Raw genomic sequence first — 15,362 nt, 5'->3', positions numbered from 1 at the left:
GGAGCCAGTGAGGGCCACTCCACCCTCTGCCAGCCCTCCCATCCAGGCCTCTTTAGGCCCAGTCTGTTTTGTTTCCTCATTCTGAGAGAGGCTCCAAGAGTGAGCTGGGAAGGAGGGAAAGAAAGGGAGAAAAGGCTGTGAGCTGGTAGGTGCTGTGTGTGTCTGTGCGTGTGTGTGGTTGTGAGTGAGAGTGAGTGCCACCCCGCCTCCCCTGTTCCCGTCTCTGCTGCCACAGGTCCCCACCCACCAGAGCCTGCTGTGCACGAAGGCTGGGAGTTAGGTCGATTCTCTGGTCGTTGTGGATGTGATGGACCCAGGGTTTTTATATATTGGGACTAGAGGCCTGATGCATGAAATTTTTGCAGGGTGCTTGGCCCTCACAGCCACCACCCCAGCTTCGTCCCGAAGGTCATCTGGAAGGTCGTTCAGCTGTCTGGTCTAATTAGCATATTATGCTTTTATTATTATAGATAGATAATAAATTATTCATATGTAATCTTTAATTTATGTATAATTTTACAGAAACAAAATCTGCTTTAAGTGACAGCATATCTTTTAACATTTTATTTTTATTATTTTAAATATATTTTTATTGATCTCAGAGAGGAAGGGAGAAAGAGAGAGGGATAGAAACATCAATGATGAGAGAAAATTGGCTGCCTCCTGTACACCACACTGGGGATTAAGCCGACAACTCGGGCATGTGCCCCAACTGGGAATCGAGCTGTGACCTGGTTCTTAGGTTGATGCTCAACCACTGAGCCACACCAGTCGGGTGTGACAACATATCTTAATGTACATAAGATTAATCTCTATGGCCTACCGATTAATAAATTGGAATTTGAAATCAGTAAAAATTGTACAGTGAAATGGATATTACTATATGGTATATATGTGTACTTTTAACATTTACTTGATGATCTAAAGTAAGGGTGGGGAACCTTTTTTCTGCCAAGGGCCATTTGAATGCTTACAACATCATTCAAAAGCCATACAAAATTATCAGCTTAAAAATTAGCCTGCTATATTTGGTCATTTAATTAATTCACCCCTAATGCCTTGACAAAGCCAGACCAAATGATTTTGAGGACCTTGTATGGCCCTTAGTTCGGGTGGTCCCAACCCCTAATAAAGTTTCTGAAACATTGAGTCTTAAGGTAAAACTGTGATGCTTAAGTTTAGTTTTTTTAAATTAATGTTAAAATTAGGTGTAGAAAGGTACCTGTTAATTCTTTGGAAAATAGACACATTTTCAGTCTCCTTAGCACTAAATTGTTACCATTAAAGACCAGTGGTGTTAGAAAACGTACAGAAAAAAGTACTTTATAAAAGAAGCCCTAATTACTAAAATGTTAAGTAGATTTTCTAAATTTAAGTTATTCCAGACTAAACTCATTTCCTTTTTAATAGGATTCTTACACTAGTGGATGAAAGCTACTCTGAAAACATGGTATCTAGATTTCAGCAGTGCTTTAACAGAGTTTTTGTTGTTGTTTTTTTGTGTCTTTTTTTTTTGTTTAACAGTTTTTTATTATATCTTTGGGGGGAAGTTGTAAGGGGTTATTCATAGCTGAGTAAGTGAACAAATGAGTGAAAAGAATACTTAGATAAATATCAGGTCTTTGATGGTTTGCTGCAAGATACTTCTTGTCCTGTTCAACCTCTTCATTAATTCCTTTGCTAAAGACATTGCTATGCTTGGGGTTGCGAGTACCACAAAAACTACATAATGTAAAGATTAAAGTAGAGAAATGTGAGCATCTGTGAATACTGAGGTGTCATTTTTTGACACTCTTGAATGGCATATAACCCAATAGCCTGCATACCAGAGACATCTGTCATTGTTCTATTACTTGATTAGTGCTGCAGTCTTTGTTTTTTTAATGTTTACAACTATTTAGTTTTAGAAGAGAGAGACTTTTAAATATGTTTTCATTGACTTTTTTAGAGAGAGAGGGAAGGGAGAGGGATAGAGAGATGGAAGCATTGTTCAGCTGCCTCCTGCAAATCCCCTACTAGGGAATGAGCCTGCAACCTGGGCATGTACCCTGACCGGGAATCAAACCAGTGACCTCTTGGTTCCTCAACCTTTGACCATGAAGAGAGAGACTTTAACGCCATTGCCTGATTATTTGTTTTATGTTGTAATCTCGTTTATTTTATATAAAATGTATATTGAATGCTTTCCTTTTCTATCCCTCCTTAAATAATTTGGCAATCAGAATTAAAAATATTTTTTTATTTACAAAAACAGACATTGCTATGCTTAATCAGAGTTGAAGCTGTCAGGCAACTGAAAAAAATAATTAAAATTTTGAGCCATAGAATTGGAATCCAGTGGTGTTCTCAAATGAAAAGCAGAAGTCAGCACATTATGAGATTAATCTGTACCACATTTATGTGATTTATGGAAAGAGCAATTATTTTTCTATTATTTCTTTTGTTTTTTAATCACAGTTGACATTTAATATTATATCAGTTTTAGGTACACAGCCTAGTGATTACACATTTTTGGTATTCCCCCCTCCCCACCCACCCCACTTAAATCTAGTAGTTACCTGACACCATACATAATTATTACATTCCTGTGATTCTTTCGTAACTACCAATTTGTACTTCTTAATCCCTTCACCTTTTTGACCCAGTCCTCCAACTGCCCAACCCTCTGGCAACCATCAATTTGTTCTCTGTATCTGTGGGCCTATTTATGTTTTGTTTGTTCTTTAGATTCCACATGTAAGTTAAATCATATATTATTTCTCTTTCTCTCTGACTTATTTCATTTAGAATAATACTCTCTAGGTCCATCCATTTTGTTACAAATGGTAAAGATTTCATTCTTTTTAGTGGTCAAGTAATATTCCATTGTATATATGTACCATAATTTCTTTATCCAATCATCTTTTGATGGACACCTAGGTTGCTTCCATATCTTGGCTGTTGTACCAAACAATGCTGCAGTGAACATAGAGATGCATATATCTTTTTGAATTAGTGTTTTGGATTTCTTAGAAAAAAATAGCCAGAATTGCTGGGTCATAAAGTAGTTCTATTTTAAATTTTTAAAAAAATATATATTTTATTGATTTTTTACAGAGAGGAAGGGAGAGAGATAGAAAGTTAGAAACATCAACAAGAGAGTAACATCGATCAGCTGCCTCCTGCACATCTCCTACTGGGGATGTGCCCACAACCCAGGTACATGCCCTTGACCGGAATCGAACCTGGGACCTTTCAGTCTGCAGGCCAACGCTCTATCCACTGAGCCAAACCGGTTTCGGCTATTTTTAATTTTTTAAGGAACCTCCACACTGTTTCCCACAGTAGTTGCACCAATTTGCAATCCCACCAACAGTGTATGAGGTTTCCCTTTTTTCCATATTCTCCCCAACACTTGTTATTTGTTGATTTATTGATGATAGCCATTTGGATAGGTGTGGTTTTAATTTGTGTTTCTCTGCTGATTAGTGATTTGAGCATCTTTTCATGCCTCTTGGCCTGTATGTCCTCTTTGGAGAAATGTCTATTTGGGTCCTCCTTTTTTTTTTTTTTTTGGTGTTAAGTTATATGAGTTCTTTATATATTTTGGATATTAACCCCTTATCATATGTATTGTTGGCAGATATCTTCTCCCATTCCATAGGGTGTCTTTTTTTTTGTTTTTATGGTTTCCTTTGCTGTGCAAAAAGTTTTTAGTTTGATGTAGTCCTATTTGTTCATTTTTTCTTTTGTTTCCCCAAATGATGCAACTATTGTTAACATCATTTTCAGTGAAAAAGGAAGCAAACACAGGAGCTAAATTAAAGGCTATTTAATTTGCTAGGTTCTCTAGCAAATGTCTGACTCTTAACAAAGTGATTTAGATTCTGTACCAGAAAGAGTCTGCCTTGTGGGATCTTAATGAACCTATATCAGACAGTGCTCTTGTTACATTGCAATACATTTAAAATATTAGGATACCTTACTCATATTTTGAAATTAAAATTCTAGAAAAAAAAAGCATTGTTAATATTGCCTTACTATTAGTATATTAGAGGCCTGGTGCACGAAATTCATGCATGGGAGGGGGGGTCCCCTCAGCCCAGCCTGCACCCTCTCCAATCTGGGACCCCTCGGACATCCCTCTCACAATCCAGGACTGCTGGCTGCTAACTGCTCACCTGCCTGCCTGATTGCCCCTAACTGCCCCCTTCACCCCCCGCCCCACCCCCCCACCCCCCGCCGGCCTGGTTGCCCCTTACTGTCCCCTCCCCCCCCCCCCGCTGGCCTGGTTGCCCCTCACTGCCCCCACCCCCACCCCGCCAGCCTGGTCGCCCCCAACTGCCCCCCTGCCGGCCTGGTCACCCACGCAGTCTGCTGTTCAGTCGTTTGGTCGTCCCTCACTAACGCCCCTGCTGGCTTGGTCGCCCCATGCAGCCTGCTGTTCAGTCATTTGGTCATCCCTCACTAACCCCCCTGCCGGCCTTGTCGCCCCACACAGCCTGCTGTTCAATCGTTACTGTTACTGTGACAGTGTCCCAGACAATTTGCATATTCCTCTATTATTAGTATAGGTTATGCTAGAAACATTGTTGTTAATGTAATTACAACATAAAACATCCTGAGAGAAAACAGTTTCTAGTAAATGAATAAATGAAATGCCTAACAATATCCCTATTTCAAATTTGTTTACAGAGAAATACTAAAAGAGCATCTGTTATCAATTGATCATGGACAAGTTTATCTGTTTATTTATTTTTTAAAATATATTTTTATTGATTTCAGAGAGGATGGGAGGAGAGATAGAAATGTCAATGATGAGAAAGAATCATTAATCAGTTGCCTCCTACATGCCCCCCTAGTGGGGATCGAGCCTGCAACCCAGGTATGTGCCCTTGACCAGAATCGAACCCGGGACCCTTCAGTCTGCAGGCCAACATTCTATCCACTGAGCTAAACTAGCTAGGGCCAAATTTATCTTTTTAAAGTTTTCCCTTTAATGTACAAGACAAAGCACTACGTTAGAAATTTTAATTAGGGCTTTTTCCTTTTCAACTCCCTGGCTTAGCGGTCTACAAATTCTGTCATCCCAATTTTAACTTTAAAATCTTTTGCATGGTATTTTTTGTCAAATCATAAGAACATAAAAGCAATTTTGTCAGAACATATTTGTGGGAAGATGAAAAATGTTTATTTCCTGAATGGCTGCTGAAGTCAGGAACAAATGAGAGACGGTTTCATAGTGATTTTTCTAAATAATGGCTTATAGATAGAGGTCTTTCATATTTATTGCTTCTTAGTTCTATATGAGAAATTTGTCTCCTATTATTCATTGTGAATGAGTTTTTTCCCCTCAGACATTTCTAATAAATTTGCTTAATCATTGGGTAGACTATCTTTTATAGACTCCTGCAAGTATAGTTTGAAATTCTGTGTTTTGTTGTTGTTGTTTTGTGTGTTGTTGTTTTTGGGGTTTTTTGGTAATTCTACTTTTTATATAGTTGTAGAATGTCAGAAACTAACTCAATCCTTGGAGGATTAATATCAATTCATAAACAAACACTGCCTAACAATCATAGGTGACTCTATAAAACACTGAATAAAAGAAATGGAAGATTTCAATTCAGAAACCAGCCACTACTAGCTGTAGACTTAAATAATATAAGCATGTATTTGAGCTGATATGATTTTATGTTTTTACTAGAGGCCTGATGCACGAAATCGTGCAAGGGTAGGCCTTCCTTCCCCTGGCAGATGGCACCGGCTTCCCTCTGGCTGCTGGCACCTGGGATCCGCGCTTCTCTCTGGCTGCCTGCAATCGGCACTGCCCCCCCCCCCCCCCCCCCCCCGCCTGCACCTGCCTTGGCCTGGCACTGCACGCATCCGCCACCACCACCCCCCTCCCCCCTTGGTTGATCACCCCGCCGGCCAGTGACCTGGGCTTCCCTCTGCGGGCGATCGTGGGGCAATGGCGGGGGGTGGGGGGACACGACCAATCGCATCGCACCTGCCTTGGCTGGCCTGGTGCCAGTGCATGTCATAGCGTGGTCGCCCGGACAGTGGTTCTGCTGCTCAGCCATTTCGTCGATTTGTATATTACACTTTTATTATTATAGGTTTCTTACTGATTCATTTAATAGATGTTTACTGAGTCTATACTGTCTGTGTGGTCCTGGAAAACTAGAAGTGAATGTAAGGCCTTCCATTTGTATCTCTCCCTCTTTTTACAAATAATTATGAGCCAGGCCAGTGTGGCTCAGTGATTGAGTGTTAACCTATGAACCAGGAGGTCATGGTTCAGTTCCTGGTCAGGTCACATACTTAGGTTGTGGGTTTGATGCCTGGTCAGGGTGAGTAAAGGGAGGCAGCCCAAAGATCAAAGATCTATCTTCTCCCTCTCCCTCCCTCCCTCCCTCCCTCCTTTCTTCCCTCCCTCCCTCCCTTTCTCTCTCCCTCTCCCTTTCTCTCTAAAACCAATAATCATATCCTCAAGCGAGGATTAAAAAAATAAAATAAAAAATTTAAAAATGATAATAATTATGATGAGTTGGTCTTAGTAACCTTTAGGGGGCATAATTTTTTGAGTTATTTCACTAGAACCACAGATTGTTGACCTTATTTTATTGTTAAGAGTTTAATCATCTCCTGTTAATTTACCTATTTAAATACTATGGAAAGTCTGTATACTATAATGAAATACTGAAATGTTTGAACAAGGTTTTTTCTCTCTTTGAATTTGGAACAAGTCATTTTATTGTTATGTTAGATTTTTTAAAAAATTATTTTAAATATATTGAGCCTAAAGAAATCAGACCAGTGAATGTGATGTCATCTACTACTGGATTCTGGCAAGTAAAATCAAGATTGAAGGCTTTCAGGTATTTAAAGAATGAATCATGTCTTGTGAAAACTCTTAAATTGTAAAAATCAGATGTCTAGGAATTTATCAATCCACCCACCTCCCGCCCTCTAGTTTTTCATCTTCAGCCTTAACCCTGCAAGCTTCAATCCCATTTCTTAGGTACTAAACCTTGATTGGTTTTAAGCTCTATAAGTCCCACAACTGATGGGTGGCAAAGCAAGGACTCAATTCCATCTCCTCTGCAGACTGGCAAGCACCCTTCCAACCCCATCTTACTAGTATAATATGGCCTGCTATCTAAGCTTAATGGTGTAAAAAAGCAGAGTACTGTATAATATGTCGGTATATTAAGAGAAAAGGTAAAGGGATGAGAAACTGGCCATTTGGTTGTTGTTGTTTTTTATTTTATTTTACTTTTTAATTTTTTTTATTGATTTTTTACAGAGAGGAAGGGAGAGAGATGGATAGTTAGAAACATCGATGAGAGAGAAACATCAGCTGCCTCCTGCACACTCCCTACTGGGCATGTGCCTGCAACCAAGGTATATGCCCTTGACCGGAATCGAACCTGGGAGCCTTGAGTCTGTAGGCTGACGCTCTATCCACTGAGCCAAACTGGTTAGGGCAGTTGTTGTTGTTTTTTATAACAAACTTAAAGAAATTTAGAAGGAGGTACGTTTCAGTAAGTAGCCAGTTAATACCTATAGAATCAGTCTTCACCTTGCTTTCTACTCTTTCTTGGTTGTATTTCTATATTGAGTCATGTGGCTATTCTTAGAGAATATTTGACCACTAAGGTTCTATACAGTTTAGTGGAAAATTAAATAGTAAAGAATAATGAAGCCAGGTTATTTTCAGTTAAAATAGCTTTGTATCTGTCCACTCCGCCTCCCCCCCCCCCTCCCTCCCCCCCCCTCCCGCCACCGCCACACACACACACCAACCATCTATGCCTGGTAATATTTTGAAAAGAATAAATTGAGATGATTCCTTGTTCTTCTCACATGGACTTGAAATAGTCCATTTGATGCTATTTTTCTTCATATTTTCTAGGATGTGGAAAGTTGTGTTTATTTTTTATTCCTGAGAGCCTCCAGTATGGGATTTGGGAGATATAAAATAGATATTAAGTAAGGATTTTCAAGAGATGGCTTATATAGCTCTGACAGTCACTGTGGTGAATAGCATTTTCTAAAACATTATAGCATTACTTATATATTGCCTCCAGATGGTAATTTTCCAGGCATAGAATATGCATATTCTAATGATTTACTTCATACTTTTTAAATTTAAGTGTTTTGGTTTTTATTAACATTGAAGGTGTGATCTTACTTAGAAAATGAAACTTAAATCAACCTTATTCACCAGTATTTTTTTTCCCTCATGAGCCTGCTATTTTGAAAATGTTTATTTACAAACAGCATATATGATTTTCCCTTTAAAAAAAAAAAATAGGGACTAGGAGCCAGTCAGCATTTCTGAACAACACTGATACAATGATATCACCTAGAGTAATTATAATTCTAGACAAAATTAAATGTTTGTCATTTTGGTCTGCCTATACACCTTTATTATGGGAGAATGTACAATTTCCATTGGGCATTTGGAAATCTTGAAAACAACTTGACCCTTTTGTGGACCTGAGGTTGGAAATCACTATTCTATATTCTTTTTTATGACATTAAAAAAGACTATTTTATTATACAATTTAATTTAATAATTTATATGATTCTGCAGTTGCTTTGCAGACGGTACTAGGGGTTAACTGGCCCTTCCTTAGTTGGGGGTGGTATTCCGTCATGGCTTTATGTACTTTGCAGTTGTGAAACAGCTCATGCAGCACCTTTGAGCCCCTTGGGTGATAGATGGCATCATGATACATGATTCCTTTGATGTAGACAGAGCCTAAATAAGCAATTTTCATTGCTTATTCTAATTATTTAGTTAGGTGTCTCAGATAATTTAGTTTTTAAAGAAGGTCAATGCCTATATTCCTTCCTAAAACCTCATAATTCTGATATTGGCTTTGACACTAAGCAAAAGCCTCTCTTGCTCTCCTTTCTGAATTAATTAGTTCTAAGCAGTAAAAGAAAGTGCTTGCCTTAGTTAGAGATCCATATGATCATATTAATCTCAGAAGATTTAAAAACCTTTTCTAATTCCTTGCTTTGTCATTTTTCTGCTCCCTCACCGACTGGCTGGTTATGGGCATTTGTTTATGCATAAAGAGAGCTGCTGAAGTCAGAATGGAATCCCAGTGGGAGGTGTAAATGCAGTTAGGGACTTTTTAGCTGAACTGGTTGCCACATAGAGAAGCGCAAAAGAAACTCCTTGAGGAATGCCCAGCCAACTGATGGGACACATTTTAACTTTAGTGCCTTCCTTGCACATCTGTTCTCTGCCATCTAGAACTACAGATAGTAATTGATTTGTTAGACTTACACTTCCTTGACTCAACTTTACCCATCTTTTGCCACTTTGGAAAAAATATCTAGTCAGTCATCAAGTATCAACATCAAGACCATCAGTCCATAGAAACAGAATAAGTTCTGTTGTCTTTGGACATTTTTCCCCAGTGGATTCTTTATGAATATAATATAGTAAAGGGTAGAAGGGGAGGAGAACATTAGGCATTTTATCTGAAAAAATATAGTACAGTATTCATGAAGTCTGACGGCTGAGATAGGCTTTAATAATATAGGAAAGCCTCTGGAATTAGCCTTGGTTTTTATAAAGAACACCTTTTGTCTGGAATTTGCTTCCAAATAATTGTAGGAGAGGGGCGCATGGGCTATGAGTTAAGCTGGATGAAGACTGCGCAGGATTTCTTATCTTCTCTGCTTTTATATATGTAAATAAACAGGTTTTTAAAAAGCATCTTTCCCAGAAATTTTGGAAAGATAAAATATATTTCCTTATGAAACTTTCAACATTCTTGATACTCAACAGTATTGAATACAATAAAGATATTATTTTAGGTTTGTATTACTGGGGAAGAAAATATGTTCTTGTCAGAGATAATTCTAAATTTAGTAAGTCATTTATTTATGTTATTGTAAAGATTATGGTATATTTATTAAGGAGCCTATTTTCTCAGTCTGGGTCCTAAGTTGACTTTGCTGCTAAAATGCTGACTTGAGTAAGTCAGTCTCTTCTATATTGTTAGGTTGATCACTCATATTAAGATATCAATGCTATTTGAGATACTATAACTTTAAAGCAAGTATTGGCAAACTTTTTTTGTAAAGAGCCAGATAATAAATATTTCAGGCATTAAGGGCCATATATTCTCTGTTACATAGTCGTCTTTGTTTTGTTCTTCTTCACAATTCTTTAAAAATGTAAAAATTCTTGTTAGCTCTTTTGTAAGAGCTTTTAAAAAATAGGCAAAAGGCTAATTTCAACTACGCAATTGTTTTTTAGTTAGATGCTTTGAGAAATAAAAAGTAAGGATACAAATATTTTTAAAGGTAAAAGTATGACTCTCATTCAAAATGTGTCAAATATTTATTTAACTCACTAATTAACCAGTTATTAAGAACCGGTAAGATGTTAAATTGGTCCAAATAAGAATTGGGCTTAAGGAAACTTATATTCTCTACCAGACATCTATTTGCATTGCATCACCAACACTGTCCCCAAGGTAATTTCCATCTCTTCAGAGCTATAAAATAACCTAGCCAAAGACAAAAAGCCAGAGAATTGGATAGATAACACTAGGAAGTCCCTCGAAAAGACACTTAAAATCTTTTCCATTTTAGTTTTTCACAATTTTTGCTGAAACTCTCCCATCCTTCTGGTGATCATAAATAATTCCTAAAGATTATTCTTGATCACAAAATTATTGGTCTCATTAGGTTTGACTGGATTATTTACAAAAGTACAGCAAGTGTTAATTAATCATACAGACATCCTTAAATTTTCTTTGCAAATCCAGAGTTTTAAGCAATGATATTTTATCAAAAAAAAATTTTTTATAAAAAACCCTAAAGACTCCATCAAAAAACTATTAGACTTAATAAATGAATTTGGCAATGTAGCAGGATACAAAATTAACGCCAAGAAATCTGTGGCATTTCTATACACCAATAGTGAACTTTCAGAAAGAGAGACAAAAAAAACAATCCCATTTACCGTCGCACCAAAAAAATTAAGCTACCTAGGAATAAACTTAACTAAAGAGGTAAAAGACCTCTACTCAGAAAACTACAGGACGTTGAAAAAAGAGATAGAGGAAGACATAAACAGATGGAAGAACATACCATGTTCTTGGATTGGTAGAATCAACATCATTAAAATGTCCATACTACCCAAAGCAATCTATAAATTCAACGCACTTCCCATTAAAATACCAACGGCATATTTCACAGACCTAGAACAAACTCTCCAAAAATTCATTTGGAATAACAAAAAGACCCCAAATAGCTGCAGCGATCCTGAGAAAGAACAAAGTAGGTGGGATCTCAATACCAGATATTAAGCTGTTTTACAAAGCCGCTGTTCTCAAAACTGCCTGATACTGGCAGAAGAACAGACATATAGATCAATGGAATAGAATAGAGAGCCCAGAAATCGGCCCGAACCAATATGCTCAATTAATATTTGGCAAAGGAGGCAAGAACATACAGTGGAGTCAAGATAGTCTCTTCAATAAATAGTGTTGGGAAAATTGGACAGATACATGCAAGAAAATGAAACTAGACCACCAACTTACACCATACACAAAAATAAACTCAAAGTGGATAAAGGGCTTAAATATACGACGGGAAACCATAAAAATACTGGAAGAATCCAAAGGCAACAAAATCTCAGGCATTGCTGAAGCAATTTCTTCAATGATACAGCTCCTAGGGCGTTGGAAAATAAAGAGAAAATAAACAAATGGGACTACATCAAAATAAAAAGCTTCTGCACAGCAAAAGAAACCATCAACAAAACAACAAGAAAGCCCACTTCATGGGAGAACATATTTGCCAATGTTATCACCAATAAGGGTTTAATCTCCAACATTTATAGGGAACTCATACGACTTAACAAAAGGAAGATAAACAATCCAATCAAAAAATGGGCAAAGGACCTAAATAGCCACCTTTCAAAAGAGGACATTCAGAAAGCCAAGAGACATATGAAAACATGCTCAAAGTCACTAATCATCTGAGAGATGCAAATCAAAACAACAATGAGGTACCATCTCACACCTGTCAGAATAGCTATCATCAACAAATCAACAAACGACAAGTGCTGGAGAGGATGTGGAGAAAAAGGAACACTCGTGCACTGCTGGTGGGAATGCAGACTGGTGCAGCCATTATGGAAGACAGTATGGAGTTTGCTCAAAAAGTTAAAAATGGAACTCCCATTTGACCCAGTGATTCCACTTCTTGGAATATATCCCAAGAAACCAGAAACACCAATCAGAAAGGATATGTGCACCCCTATGTTCATAGCATCACAATTTACCATAGTTAAGATCTGGAAACAGCCTAAGTGCCCATCAGCAGATGAGAGGATTAGAAAACTGTGGTACATCTACACGATGGAATACTATGCTGCTGTAAAAAAGAAGGAACTCTTACCATTTGCAACAGCATGGATGGAACTGGAGAGCATTATGCTAAGTGAAATAAGCCCGTCAATGAAAGAAAAATACCAAATGATCTCACTCATTTATGGATAATTAAGACCATTATAAACTGATGAACAAAAATAGATACAGAGGCAGAACAACATCGAACAGACTATCAAACTACAGCAGGAAGGCCAGGGAGGGTTGGGGGGGGGGGTAGTAAGATATCAACCGAAGGACTTGTATGCATGCATATAAGCATAACCAATGGACATAAGACACTGGGGGGTAAGGGAGGCCAGGGGATTGTCAAGGGCGGGGGGAAAAAGGAGACATATGTAATACTCTTTGTAATACTTTAAGCAATAAAATAATAGAAAAAGAAAAGAAAAAAATTTTTTTAGAGAGATGAAGGGAGAGAGAGAGAGAAAAAACCCCCACACACATCAATCAGTTGTCTCCCATGCCCCAACTGGGCATCAAACCCACAACCTTGATATGTGCTCTGACTGGGAATCAAACCTGCAATCTTTTGGTGTACGGACAACGCTCCATCCAACTGAGCCACCCGGCCAGGGCTTGAACAATTATTTAGGCTACAAGATTAATTCCTGTATGGAAGTTTTCATAAGGAATCCTAGAATGGACTTTTAAACACCTCTATTATTTACTATTCCAAGGTTAGGAGAACATGTCTAAGAAACTCTCTGACTAGATTTCACCTGCAGTGCTGATAAAGTTGGATGAGTTAATCTTATCTTCAACTCCCCAACATTTGCTAAGGCTTACCAGGAAGTAAGTGGCCTTCTTTACCACCTGTAAGCCAGGGACCCTGTAAATACAGGCATCAGGTCAGTTTTCCTGGGAAGGCTTCTTTATAGACATTGGTTCCCTATAGAAAGTCAACTGTTGTTCCTTAATATGGTTCTCTTTTGGTTTCTCACCCAACAGAAAGTAAATATTTATCATTCAGCAGAGACCATCAAATGGTCAACCTTAAAAATCAAATTCTCAATAAGTGCTGCCATCAATGAGGAGTAACTTATCAACTGTGCTTAAACCAGAAACAAAAGCAAAATCAGCAAGAGAAAAAAAATTTTTGAGAGAACAGAAAGTCAGCAAAATTAAAGTTCTGTTGCCACATGAGATTTACTTGGGGATCCAAGAAGAGATATACCCAGGCTTATTGCAGCTAACGAGGGCCACTTCTCTGGCAACTCGTAAATCTATTGGCATCTTGGTGGAACCTCAAAAACTGTTCTAAGATAAATTTTTTTGTTGTTGTTAATTCTCACCTGAGGATATTTTCCCATTGATTTTTATAGAGAGTAGAAGGGAGAGGGAGACACAGAGAGAAACATCAATGTGAGATGACACATGGAGTGGTTGCCTCCTGGTTGCCTCCTGCATGCACCCTGACCCGGGCTAGAGCCTACAACCAGAGTATGTGCCCTTGACCGGAATCAAACTTGGGACCCTTCAGTCTGAAGGCTGATGCTCTATCCACTGAAGCAAACCAGCTAGGCTGTTTTAGGATAAATTTTAAAAGTATAATCATGTCTCTCCTACAAATATACAATGAACACTTCTCATACACAAGTCCACTTGAGACCCAGGCAACTCTTCAGGGCTGCTGTCGTCCATATGGTAGCTTATCCAGTCCAATCAAGGCAGTTTTGATCTTATGGCACTTTGTCTCAACACAGGCTTCAGTGATCTCAATGGTAAGAAAAAAGGATGAAAGAACCTCATACCGTGTCTGGTTTGGCTTTCTGTGAGCAGTGAGATTACAAAAAATTTTTACTTTCTTTTATGCCCATTTATAATTTCAAAATTTTCTATAATGAACACAATTGTCTTAAAATAAGGGATATTAAAAATGCTAATAAACAGAATTAAGCTAACATCAGCTAGTGTTGATAATTTTTTGACACTGTTTTTATATAAACAAATATTTGTTGAAACAAAAACAAAACTTGTGTTAAGTCATTAAATTTTTTATTAATTTTTTCTGATGGGTCAAGGTCAGAGTTCTGTTCCTCTAAACACAGAAGAGGAATTTCTAGAACCCTGGTTTCAACCCAGAATTTTCTTCAAATTCAGTTAAGGGGCCCAACCTGTGTGGCTCAGTGCTTGAGCTTGAGCATCGACCTATGAACCAGGAGGTCACCGTTCCATTCCCGGTCAGGGCGCATGTCCAGGTTGCAGGCTTGATTCCCAGTGTGGGGCGTGTAAGAGGCAGCCAATCAATGATTCTTTCTCATCATTGATGTTTCTATCTTTCTATCCCTCTCCCTTCCTCTCTGAAATTAATAGAAATATATTTTTTGAAAAATTAAGGGGCTTTGGATTCTATTCAGAGGGCTTTGTCTGATTTAAATGAAAGAATTCTATATGAAGCTGGTGAATACTGTTTGGAAAGACCTTTGACCTTTCAGTACTGTGATAGCCTGAGCTTCCAGCTCAGTACTTAACTAGAACAGAAATTATCACAACTTTAGGCTCATAGAAAGGACTGTACTATACTATATCAAACTGTTGTCATGTCTGATTTTTTTCTACATATTAACCAGAGAGAAATGTTACTAGATATTATACATTGTATTGCTACACTGTATTTTATAATCATTAAAATTCTTCCTATGTGCAGTCCCCAAAACTGTTTTTACAATAGAAGAAATAAAGCTTGTTTCTGATAGCTTGCCTAAATCCCGAAGTGAATTTTCAGGGCAGGAATAGTATCCTTAAGGTGTTCAGTTATTTCATGCAATATTGCAGGTATTCAATAAATAGTATGTGATAGAACAGGGACTGAGCCTGGGCTTATAGTTGTGGTGTTTTACTCTGTTGCTTAACTTCACAGAACTCTAATGCCTTTCATTCAGAAGAGCTTTTTTCTCTTTGTCCATAAGAATAAGACTTTAGGGTCTCATGTTCAATTTTCTTTTCCTTGCT

At 37.9% G+C, this 15,362-nt stretch overlaps 1 protein-coding gene across 2 annotated transcripts in view; it reads left to right on the top strand.

The window, feature by feature from the left end:
* TMCC1 (transmembrane and coiled-coil domain family 1) overlaps nt 1-15,362 on the top strand; it is a 164,027-nt gene that overhangs the window by 108,219 nt on the left and 40,446 nt on the right. The window lies entirely within an intron of this gene.

The sequence above is a fragment of the Myotis nattereri genome, assembly GCF_964212035.1.
Source record: "Myotis nattereri genome assembly, chromosome: 14".
In the NCBI taxonomy this organism is placed as follows: Eukaryota; Metazoa; Chordata; class Mammalia; order Chiroptera; family Vespertilionidae; genus Myotis; species Myotis nattereri.
Note: the sequence above shows the minus strand (reverse complement) of the source record. Positions and strands in the feature narration are given on the sequence as shown.